This window comes from Saccopteryx bilineata, chromosome X (assembly GCF_036850765.1).
Source record: "Saccopteryx bilineata isolate mSacBil1 chromosome X, mSacBil1_pri_phased_curated, whole genome shotgun sequence".
Taxonomy (NCBI): Eukaryota; Metazoa; Chordata; class Mammalia; order Chiroptera; family Emballonuridae; genus Saccopteryx; species Saccopteryx bilineata.
Window position 1 is genome coordinate 9256405 of NC_089502.1, and position 12853 is coordinate 9269257.

Below are 12853 nucleotides of genomic sequence, written 5' to 3' on the forward strand. Positions count from 1 at the left end.
ACCTCCTTTGTCAAATATCAATTGACCATAAAGGCATGGGTTTATTTCTATCTGTTCTGTTCCATTAATCTGTATACCTGTTCTTTGTTACATCCCAGGAGACAGACCACAGCAAACCCAAAGTGAACTTTATAAGTTTTATTGCAAACCTGCGCAGGGACTGCAGGCAACCCACGCAAGGAAACACTGCAGCCCCAAGCTTCTAAAATGGCTCCTTTCTATAGGGTGGCTATCTAGGCTGAGCAAGCATTATACAGAAGCAGATGTGGCAGTTAGCTATTTGCTAGGGAGGTCGCACACAGCATAGCAACAGGGGGGGTATAGCTCAGTGGAGAATTTCAATCATAAACTTCTGATAAGGGTCTCTGACTCATAGAATGCAGGATGTTGGGTCTACATTTCAAATGGTTGTTTATCTTTTTTTTTCCCTCCAGCCATGTACTGGATGTACTCAGTTTTCATGGCTGGTGGCCTGCACCGCTTGTCCTAAGATGTCACATTCCTCCGTTTTCTTCTTACTAGTTCAAATCATTGAACTTTGGTACTAATTTCTTTCTGCCTTGTATTTTTCTTCTTTGTACTAACTTCTTACAACTTGCACAAACCTTCTGCAACTTACATAAACCTTCAATTTTCATGAACTTTCTTTAACCAGCTTTCACAACAACTTACTTTTTCCTTTTACTTTCAAAAGTACCTCTACACCTCATACCTTTTATCATTAAAACCATACAGTTCCTTTCCAACTAATCAGAATTCTTAATTCCTAAAAACCTTAACCTTCAGCGAGGACTAAATTAGTAATAAGTAATCCTCTTTTAAAGATTGCTTTTTGGAGGTGTCCTTTTCCTAAGTAGCCTATTGGACACATGACCAATATTCATAGGTTATTCTATAGTGGTAGCTATGAGCACATATATAATTTTCATTTACCTTGTAGCTTCTCTCTCAGCCAAAGACCTACACCCCCTTTCTGTATGACTCATAGCAGTACATGCATCAAACCTTAAGATGACTTACTTGGCTTTCCTTTACCTTAGTTTCCCTCCCTTCCCAAAGTCTAATTAAAAGGAGGTCCTTAGTGAGTTTCTCTAGGCATTAGCCATGTGTGGACCAGTTAACCTCTGGTTTGTGGCTGAAGCAGGGCATGCTGTCCTTCTCAGGGTCAGATTACAAGGGTTGGTGGGGTCAGTCTTCGCTGTCCACAAAGGTGTCTCTGCTGGGACTGCAAGCTTCAGCCGGCTGTGGTGGACCCAGGCGGGTATGCTTTCTACCTTGGCAGTAGTGGGGGTGGTCAGGATCATGGTGTGTGGACCCGTTTACGTGGGAGTCAGTCCTTGGGTGGTTTACTGCTAGAAGTGCCTCTTGGACAGTCTTGAACAGTTTGCTGAGTAACCTATAAAACCTGTAAGTACTTAGGGAAAGGGTGTTACATTTATACACTTTGCAGTTACAGTTTAAGTCCTAGTGACCACTGCTTCTAGCTGGAATTAGCAGCAGGTCCCAGCCTGTAATAGGCATGGGGCATTGAGATAAGAGAAATAAAGGAGATACTAAACATTAAATAAAGCAATAAAATCAGACTGTCAATACCCACAGTAGAGATCTTTGAGGGATAAATAAAACTTAAATATTCAAGCAAGGCATAGTAGATGGCCCTTGTGTTTACAAGAAATGAGATTAGCTTATCTGCTACTTGGAAGAAATACCTTAGGCTCTTGAATGATGTCCTCGGCCTTCAGTGGCAATTCCCAGCACGCTGGGCAAGGTCAGGTCACAGGTAGCTGGAGCAGGGCTAGAAGAGACTCAACCCTCCTTCCATGGAGCAAGGGGGCAGCTTACTTTCTCATGTCTCTCTTTCCACAGCACAGGTGTGTCAACCGGTGGGACTGGGAAGCCTGGCAGGCTTCAGTTCAATGACCTTTGTTTCCACTCTGGAGTAGGGCCTTGATGAAATGCTATGAAGCCCCTTATGGCGCTGGAGCCAAAAGTTGGTCTTTCCTGACTTCTTTTGGGTCTTATTTGCCTTTTCTGTTACTTCCTTGGTCATTATAGACCTTAAAAGCCATGCTCAGAAGATCTCACTGAGGGGATTGACTAAGAGAGCAAAATTGGGAATCCTGTATTTAAAGAAGCCTATTAGACCGAGGAAAGAAAAGATTTGATCTGTGGTGGTAGGTGGTTGAAGACTGTGGAGGGTCTGAAGTCAGGTGGAGGTTCAGGATTATGTCTCTAGAGTTCTCCTTTCTACCTATTATGTTAAGAATTATTCTATTAAGCCAATCAATAGTAATATTTGTTACTCTGGGTTTTGTGATCTACCATTGAACAATTAACAATTACTGAATTATTATATATCTCCTAATATTTAAACTAAAATTTTAACATCACAGGCTATGAAATAGCAAATGAAAAGGAGAATTAACAAAAGACTGTTGAAATAACATATACATTTCTAACATAGAAAATGGTTTTTTTTGTTTGTTTTTTTGGGTTTTTTTTTTTTTTTACAACAACAGATTCTTGGTACAAAAAGGAAGTCTTTGTATTTGACAGACTATACAATTCTATATGCTTTACTATTAGTACAAATTTAGTATGATTTACAATAAGAGATTATAAACTACTATTCCTAATGAACTACTGATTTTCAGAGAAAAATAAGGAACGATCAAAATGTAGTTACTATTTTGTGGCTTTTCAGCTGGTAAAGAGATGCTAACCCTCTTTTTGACTTATAGAGCTTTACAACATTAAGTCATTATAAGGGTCGGGGTAGTAAACTAAAAAAACACACAATTTTATAAACTTATTTTCTTAACAGTGGGGTGTTCTAGTTTACATAAGGTCCTCAATTTTCTCAGGGACATAGTAACCCTATAATTCCCTAAATCTTCTCCTCTGGTCTGGCTCCACATGGAGGCGGAGATTTCCCGGAGCCAAAGCAGAGGAGGGCAGGGGCTGTAGCAAGGTGATGATAACCTCTAGCTTACTGCACTGTTATCTTTTGCCTGACTAAGCAGTGGCGCAGCCCCTTAGCTAAGAAAGAAGTTTCTTTGTTATACAAAAGAGGGAATCAGGGTGCCTGGGATTCCCAGTGCTCAAGGGGGAGAGGCAAGTGCCTGAAACTGTGAGGGGAGCCTGCCACTTCTCCTGCAGTCAGCTGCAGCCTGGCTGCCTTTTCTTTCTCTACTTCTGCTGCCATACTGGGCTGCATACTGACCGTGCCACCTGCCTGCAGGTGGCAGCTGGTGATAATACACTAAACTCTCTATGTTTTCTATGTGTCTAGCAATCCTTGGTTTGGCCACTCTGCTCTTAAGTTGGCCATTCTAGTTCACAAAGAGTCCGCAATGTGGCGGAATCAACAGGAGCCCCGTAGTCTCGTGCCCTGTCAGAGAAATCAGAAAAGTTATCAAGCAAGCACTGCAGAGGCTTTAGGGCAGAAAATTGCCCCTGACCCATGGCCCTTGACTCTCAAAGGAATCCTGTGAGGAAGCAATGGGTGAAGCAGACAAACAAACCAAATATGTACACAAAACAAACAAAACTTCTAAACCAAAACCAAAGGGAGAAGGCAGCGTCCTGTGTTTCCCGACTGACCAGGTGGGGAGAAATCAGGTGGCATCCCGCCTGCTCCACTATACCCTTTTCTAACCAGAGCTCTGTTTCCAAATATTCAAAGAGGAAACTTCCTTACCAAACAGTATCGAGACTCCAAATGTTTCGAATCAGCCAAATTCAGTTTCCAAACGGCAACTGCCAGAGGCTGGCCAGTTACCAACGTCTGCTGCAGCCCACTCCGTGAGGAGGGGTCTTACATGGCCTATCTCGCTGGGGCCTCCATATGTTACATCCCAGGAGACAGACCACAGCAAACCCAAAGTGAATTTTATAAGTTTAATTGCAAACCTGCGCAGGGACTGCAGGCAACCCACGCAAGGGAACACTGCAGCCCTGAGCTTCTAAAATGGCTCCTTTTTATAGGGTGGCTATCTAGGCTGAGCAAGCATTATACAGAAGCAGATGTGGCAGTTAGCTATTCACTAGGGAGGTCGCACTCAGCATAGCAACAGCGGGGGTATAGCTCAGTGGAGAATTTCAAACATAAACTTCTGAAAAGGGTCTCTGACTCATAGAATGCAGGATGTTGGGGCTACATTTCTAATGGTTGTTTATCTTTTTTTTCCCTCCAGCCATGTACTGGATGTACTCAGTTTTCATGGCTAGTGGCCTGCACCACTTGTCCTAAGATGTCACATTTTATGAAAGTACCAAGCTGTTTTGATTACTATGGCTCTGTAGTATAATTTGATATCAGGAAATGTGATACCTCCTACTTTATTCTTTATTTTCAGATTGCTGGGGCTATTTGTGTTTTGTTTTGGGTTTTTTTTGGGTTCCATATAAATTTTTGAAATATTTTTTTCAATAACTTTGAAGTATGCCATAGGTATTTTAATAGGAATTGCATTGAATTTATAGATTACTTTGTTTAATATAGACATTTTAATGATGTTTCTTCTTCCAGTCCAGGAACATGCTATTTGTTTACACTTGTATGTATCTTCCTTGATTTCTTTTTTCAATGTCTTATAATTTTTTCAGTATAATTATTTACCTCCTTGGTTAAATTTAATGCTAAGTACTTTATTTCTTTATTGTAATAGTGAAGAGAATTGTTTCCTTAATTTCTCTATTAGATAGTTTATTGTTGCTGTATAAAATGCAACTGATTTCTAAATATTAACTTTATATCCTGCTACTTTGCCAAATTCATTTATCAAGTATAGTATTCTTTTGACTGAGACTTTAGAGTTTTTTATGTACACTATCATATCAATAGAAAATAATGATAGTTTTACTTCTTTTGCAGTTTGGATGCCTTTTATTTCTTCTTCTTCTCTGACTTCTGTGGCTAGGACATCCAGAACTATATTGAATAAGAGTGGTGAAAGGGGGCACCCCTGCCTTGTTCCTGATCTTAAAGGGATTGCTTTTACTTTTGCCCATTGTATATGATGTTGGCTGTGGGTCTATCACAGATGGCTTTTATTATGTTGAGGTATGTTCCCTGTATTTCCACTTTGCTGAGAGTTTTGATCATAAATGGGTGTTGGATTTTATGAAATGCTTTTTCTGCATCTATTTATAAAATCATGTACTTTTTATCCTTCCTTTTGTTTATGTGATGAATCACATTGATTGATTTGCAAATATTGTACCAGCCTTGCCTCCCCGGAATAAATTCCATCTCATCATGATGTATGACTTTTTTCATGTATTGCTGGATCCACTTTGCAATATTTTTTCTTTTTCTTTCCTTTTTTCCTTTGTTTCATTTCATATGTTCAAAGAAAACATGTATAGGTTATCTTGTCAATCAATTACATTGCATACCCATCACCCAAAGTCAGATTGTCCTCCATCACCTTCTATCTAGTTTTTTTTTTTCAGGGTCTTATTGTTTTATTTATTTATTTATTTATTATACATAAATGTTTATTAATTTTAATGGGGTGACATAAATAAATCAGGGTACATATATTCAAAGAAAACATGTCCAGGTTATCTTGCCATTCAATTATGTTGCATACTCATCACCCAAAGTCAGATTGTTCTCCGTCACCCTCTATCTATTTTTCTTTATCTATTTAGTTTTCTTTGTGCCCCTCCCGCTCCCTCTTTCCCTCTACCATCCCCCCTCGTAATCACCACACTCTTCTCAATGTCTCTTAGTCTCATTTTTATGTCCCACCTATGTATGGAAAAATGCAGTTCTTTGTTTTTTCTGATTTACTTATTTCACTCCATATAATGTTATCAAGATCCCAACAGTTTGTTGTAAATGATCCGAAGTCATCATTTCTTATGGCTGAGTAGTATTCCATAGTGTATATGTGCCACATCTTCTTTATCCAGTCATCTATTAAAGGGCTTTTTGGTTGTTTCCATGTCTTGGTCACTGTGAAAAATGCTGCAATGAACATGGGGCTGCATGTGTCTTTATGTATCAGTGTTTCTGCCTTTTGGGGGTATATACCCAGTAGAGGGATTGCTGGATTATAAGGTAGTTCTATTTTCAGTTTTTTGAGGAACCACCATAATTTCTTCCATAATGGTTGTACTACTTAACATACCCACCAACGGTGAATGAGGGTTCCTTTTTCTCCACAGCCTCCCCAACACTTGCTATTACCTATCTTGTTAATAATAGCTAATCTAACAGGTGTGAGGTGGTACCTCATTGCAGTTTTGATTTGCATTTCTCTAATAGCTAATGAAGATGAGCATCTTCTCATATATCTGTTGGCCATTTGTATTTCTTCCTGGGAGAAGTGTCTGTTCATGTTCTCTTCCCATTTTTTTATTGGATTCTTTGTTTGTTGTTTAGATTTATGAGTTCTTTGTATATTTTGGATATTAGGCCCTTATCTGAACTGTTGTTTGAAAATATCATTTCCCATTTAGTTGGCTGTCTGTTTATTTTGTTATCAGTTTCTCTTGCTGAGCAAAAACTCCTTAGTCTGATGTAGTCCCATTCATTTATCTTTGCCTTCACTTCCCTTGCCTTTGGAGTCAAATTCATAAAATGCTCTTTAAAACCCAGGTCCATGAGTTTAGTACCTATGTTTTCTTCTATGTACTTTATTGTTTCAGGTCTTATATTTAGGTCTTTGATCCATATTGAATTAATTTTAGTAGGAGGAGACAAACTATAGTCAAGTTTCATTCCTTTGCATGTGGCTTTCCGGTTTTCCCAGCACCATTTGTTGAAGAAGCTTTCTTTTCTCCATTGTGTGTTGTTGGCCCCTTTATCAAAAATTATTTGACCATAAATATGTGGTTTTATTTCTGGACTTTCTATTCTGTTCCATTGGTCTGAGTGTCTATTTTTCTGCCAATACCATGCTGTTTTGATTGTCATGGCTCTATAATATAGTTTGAAGTCAGGTATTGTATTGCCCCCAGCTTCATTCTTTTTCTTTAGGATTCCTTTGGCTATTCAGGTTTTTTTTACAGTTCCATATAAATCTGATGAATTTTTATTTCATTTCTTTAAAAAATGTCATTAGAATTTTGATGGGAATTGCATTAAATTTACATATTGCTTTGGGTAATATGGCCATCTTGATTATATTTATTCTTCCTATCCAAGAACAAGAAATATTCTTCCATCTCATTGTATCTTTTTCGATTTCTCTTAACAATGCTTTGTAGTTTTCATTATATAGGTCCTTTACATTCTTTGTTATGTTTATTCCTAGGTATTTTTTTTTTTTTTGCAATCATGAAGGAGAATATTTTTTTTTATTTCATTCTCAAATGTTTCATTATTGGTATATAGAAAGGCTATGGACTTTTGTATGTTAATTTTGTATCCTGCAACCTTACTGTATTGGTTTACTGTTTCTAGTAGTCTTTTTGTAGATTCTTTGAGGTTTTCAATGTATAGGATCATATCATCTGCAAAAAGTGATACCTTTACTTCTTCTTTTCCAATATGGATGCCTTTTATTTCTTTGTCTTGTCTGATTACTGTGGCTAGAACCTCTAGCACCACATTAAATAAGAGTGGAGAGAGTGGGCAACCCTGTCTTTTTTCTGATTTAAAGGGGAAAGCCTTCAGTTTTCTGCCATTTAATATGATATTAGCTGATGGTTTACCATATATGGCCTTTATCATGTTGAGATACTTTCCTTTTATACCCATTTTGTTGAGAGTCTTAAACATAAAATTGTGTTGTATTTTATCGAATGCCTTTTCTGCATCTATTGATAAGATCATGTGGTTTTTGTTCTTTGTTTTGTTGATATGGTGTATTATGTTAACCGTTTTTCATATGTTGAAACATCCTTGAGCTTCTGGGATGAATCCTACTTGATTATGATGATTTATTTTTTTAATATGTTGTTGTATTCTATGGGCTAGTATTTTGTTTAGTATTTTAGCATCTGTATTCATTAGAGATATTGGTCTGTAGTTTTCTTTTTTTGTGTTGTCCTTGCCAGGTTTTGGTATGAGGGTCATGTTGTCCTCATAAAATGTGTTTGGAAGTATTCTTCTTCAATTTTTTGGAAGACTTTGAGTAGAATAGGAACCAAGTCTTCTTTGAATGTTTGATAGAATTTATTATTATAACAGTCTGGGCCTGGACTTTTATTTTTGGAGAGGTTTTTAATAGTTTTTTTTTCTATTTCTTCCCCACTAATTGGTCTGTTTAGGCTTTCTGCTTCTTCTTGACTCAGTATAGGAAGGTTGTATTGTTCTAGGAATTTATCCATTTCTTCTAGATTGTTGTATTTAGTGGCATAAAGTTTATCATAGTATTCTACAATAATTCTTTGTATATCTATGATATCTGTGGTGATTTCTCCTCTTTCATTTTGGATTTTGTTTATATGAGTTCTTTCTCTTTTTTACTTGGCAAGTTTGCAAAGGGTTTGTCAATTTTGTTGATCTTTTCAAAGAACCAGATCCTTGTTCTATTAATATTTTCTATAGTTTTTCTGTTCTCTATTTCTTTTATTTCTGCTCTCATTTTTATTATTTCCTTTCTTCGGCTGGCTTTGGGTTGTCTTTGTTTTTTTTTTTTTTGTTTTTTTTCCAGTTCCTTAAGGTTTGAAGTTAAGTGGTTCACTTGGGCTCTCTCTTGTTTGTTCATATAGACCTGAAGTGATATGAACTTCCCTCTTATCACTGCTTTTGCTGCATCCCATAGATTCTGATATGTCATACTGTCATTTTCATTTTTCTGTATGTTTTAATGTCTGCGTTTATTTCTTCTTTGACCCATTCATTTTTTAAAAGTATGTTGTTTAGTTTCCACATTTTTGTAGTTTTTTTCCCCTCTTTTTTGCAGTTGAATTGTAGTTTCAAGGATTTATGATCAGAAAAAAGGCTTGGTACACAACTTTGATTTTTCTGAATTTGCTGATGTTATTTTTGTGGCCCAACATATGGTCAATTCTTGAAAATGATCCATGTACACTGGAGAAAAATTTATACTCTGTCACTTTGGGATGAAATGTCCTGTAGATGTCTATCATATCTAGGTGCTCTAGTGTTTTGCTTAAGACCAATATATCTTTATTGATTCTCTGTTTGGATGACCGATCTAGAGACATCAGCGGTGTATTCAGGTCTCCAAGTATGATTGTATTTTTGTCAGTTTTTGTTTCAAGGTCAATAAGTAGCTGTCTTATATGTTTTAGTGCTCCTTGGTTTGGTGCATATATATTAAGAATTGTTATGTCTTCTTGATTAAGCAGCCCCTTAATCATTATGAAATGACCATTTTTGTCTCTGAGTACTTTTGCTGTCTTGTAGTCAGCATTATCCGATATGAGTATTGCTACGCCTGCTTTTTTTTGGATGTTATTTGCTTGGAGTATTGTTTTCCAGCCTTTCACTTTGAATTTGTTTTTATCCTTGTTGCTTAGATGAGTTTCTTGTAGGCAGCATACAGTTGGCTTTTCTTTTTTAATCCATTCTGCTACTTTGTGCCTTTTTATTAGTGAGTTTAGTCTGTTTACATTTAGTGTAATTATTGACACTTGTGGGTTCCCTATTGCCATTTTATACATTGCTCTCTGTTAGATTTGTTTCTTATTTAATTCTTCTCTTTCGTTTTTCTATCCTTTGTATTTGTTTGTTTATATTCCATACATCTTTCCTCTGTTGCTATCTTTTTAAATCATGTGTTTCTGTGGTGGTTTTTTCAAGGGTGGTTACCATTAAGTAATGAAAAGGGTTTCTGCCCTGTTCATTGTAGTGCACTATCTTGTGAGTACTTTTGCACTGCATCATCCTTTGCTACTGTTAATCTGTGTCCTCTCCCCTTTTTTTGCTTTTGTTCTCACAGTTTAAATTTGGTTTTATTTTGTTCTTGGTGGAGCTTTTACTTGTGGTTTTGTTCTGTTTTGTTCTTTGAATCTGGTTGGAAAACCACCTTTAGTAATTCCTGGAGTGGGTGTTTTCTGATGATAAATTCCCTCATCTTTTCTGTATCTGTGAATGTTTTTATTTCTCTTTTGTATTTGAAGGATAGCTTTTTTTTTTTTTTTTTTTTTCACAACACTAAGTTTTATTAGGGATTTCTTTAAGGTTAAGTCTCTAGGAATGAGGGAGTCAGTTAGGGGGCACAGAGCCCACGAAGCCTCAGATTTCATAGTGAACCACAGGCTCAGGTTCTTTGGATGGATCACCGCCTCGTTCCAGGTAGAGATCATTATAAGGATACTGCTTTGGCCCCACGGGCTGGTAGGAGGGATAAGTCTCCCCTACCCAAAACATGAACACCATGAAGGCCACGAAGCCGAAGAGGTGCTTACACATGACAGTCCAAGAAACAGGCGTGGGGGATGTGTCCACACGGTTCCTGATATACATATCTAGGTCCCAGTGAATCGGTTCACCAAAGTTTAATCTCAGGTCTGGGTGGTCCCAGTCATACCATGGATCCCTCTCATGCTGTGAGCGGTCAGGGAGCTTTGGGTAGTCACCATACCCCATGCCATCATCCGGGTACGGCTCGTAGTCTTCCACTCGCATATTATACTTCTTGGCAGCAGCAGCCCTTTCTTCTGGGGTCCTGGGATAGGGCCCCGGGAGCATGTCCTTGGTAATGTGGGAGGCTGCCCGTGCACCCAGCGGCACCATGTTCCGGGCTGCCCTTTGCAGCATTCGGACTCCCAGGACCCTCGCCCCGGCCGCCGCCATCTTGACCTCTGAAGGATAGCTTTGATGGGTATAGTATTCTTGGCTGAAAGTTCCTCTCTTGCAGGAGTTTAAATATTGGTGTCCACTCTCTTCTGGCTTGTAGATTTTCTGTTGAGAAATCTGATGATAATCTAATAGGCCTTCCTTTATACGTTGTATTCTTGTTTTCCTCAAAAAATCTTGTTTGAGATTTTTTTCTTTGTCTTTGGTTTGTGCCAATTTCTTTATGATGTGCCTTGGAGTAGGTTTGTTGGGGTTAAGAAAACTCTGAGTAGAGTGACGTCGAAGAAATGGCGTGATGAGGAGTGTGACCGACAAATCTCTCCAAAATTTCAAGGAGTTCACCAACCAGAGACAAAAAAATCTATCCTTGGAGCGTCTGGGAGTTCCATACACTGAAGGCAAAGGTAGGATCGAGTAAAAAATTGACAATATATATAATCAACCCTGAAGGAATTAAGTCAGACAAAGGAACACTCTGCTTTCCTCACTAACCTGAGCAAAGGCTGCTTTCACTTGGAACTGAGAGTCAGGGGCTAAGGGTGTGGAGGAAGCTAGGCTACAGCAGGGACATTCATTCAGACCAAGGAAAGAGTGTGCCTGTGGTGAATCTGCCCACGTGAGCAAATGCCCATACTGCAAGCAAATGTGCGCATTGCGAGCAGTAGCTGCCAGTGGAGCATGGTGAGTGTGCCAAAGCTCACTTCCCTACACCCGAGCTTCTCTGGGTGGGTGGGGCGCCTCACCCAGCCATTCAATCTAACAATCAAGCATCGGGGAGGGGCGTGCACGCAGCTTGCAGTCCTTTCTGGAGCAGATTGGTGGATCCAATAGCTGAAATTAGATAACCCACAGTCTGCTTACCTCCAAACTGACCTATGTGGCTCTAATTGACAAGATCTCTCTCAGTTCAGCAATCTAAGACAAGAGGTGTGATATTTTTAGTGCCTCTTGCTAAAGGTGTGGGGGCAACTTTTGATTGGCAGAGCTTTCATACTCAGGGATATATGTTAAAAAGCGTGACTTAGCAAATGTTAAGACCTCCTGTACTGCAGGCAGTGACTAGGGCATCTTCTTCCCAGCCAAAACGGGTTACAAAGTTCAGAAAACCTGGGGAGAGTGGTCCCACAGAGTGCTAGGCATGCTGAACAGGCCTGGAGGCTCATAGAGAGTCACCTTGATAGCAATTGCCTCCCAGCCCCATGTGATTATGCTGGCGACTCTAACTGCCAGAGCCTTACCCAGAGCCCTGCGTTGAGTGAGGATAGAGTGGGGATTTGCCAGCTCTTTGAGCTTCTTACTCCACAGGCAGAGGCAGTGGCAGCCTCATAGCTGAATCATCAGGCAGATAATTCAGGAAGGAGAGACTAGGAGAGAGGCTCAGGGAAAATGGACTCTCTCATTGTCAAAGCCTGCAAATGCTAACAAACCTTGACTACCAATGATACTGAAGCCTAATATATGACATCGCTGTAGAGTCTCATTAACTGCAAATCTCTACCTAAGCATGCCACAGGGGCAGAGCTTGGAGTACAGAGTCACTGACCAGAAAGAGGGAGAGGAAAGAAAAAGGAAGAAGTTAACCTCTCAAAATCAAGAAAAATTCATAGATTTTTAACTTGTTCCACTATTTTTTTGTTTCTTTCATCTTCTTGCCTTTATTATTATTTTTTTATTTCCTGCACCTTGGTCCTTTTATTCTCTGCCCATCTTATTCTGTCCTCTTCTTGAACTACACTACCCATAACAGTTACATTTTATTTCTTTTCTTTCTCTTTACTGTCCATGAGAGTTACACTTCAAAACCCTTAATTCTCTCTCTATTTGTTTTTTCTTTTTTTATTTTTCTTTCCCCTTTTTCTTATTTCTCCCTCTCTATTAGTTTCTTTTTTTCTCCTTTTACTTTTCCTCTCATTCAATCCTCAATCATAAACAAATTATTTAATTTGGGACTCAAGTTTTTTTTGTGGCATTTTGGGTGCTTTTTACTTTGCTTTTTAACTCACTAGCATTCCTCTCAACCCAGAATCTCCATTCTATTTAGTTTTTGCTCCACTTAATACAATAGTTATTTTTTTCATTTTTCCTGTTTTCCTCTTATCTCTCTCATTATATCTCTTAGTTGACCAT

General features: G+C 38.6%; 1 pseudogene; it reads right to left on the reverse strand.

The window, feature by feature from the left end:
• Nucleotides 1-10072: 10072 nt before the first annotated feature.
• On the reverse strand, nucleotides 10073-10725 carry LOC136316895 (NADH dehydrogenase [ubiquinone] 1 beta subcomplex subunit 8, mitochondrial pseudogene; annotated as a pseudogene).
• Between the last annotated feature and the right edge of the window lie 2128 nt (nucleotides 10726-12853).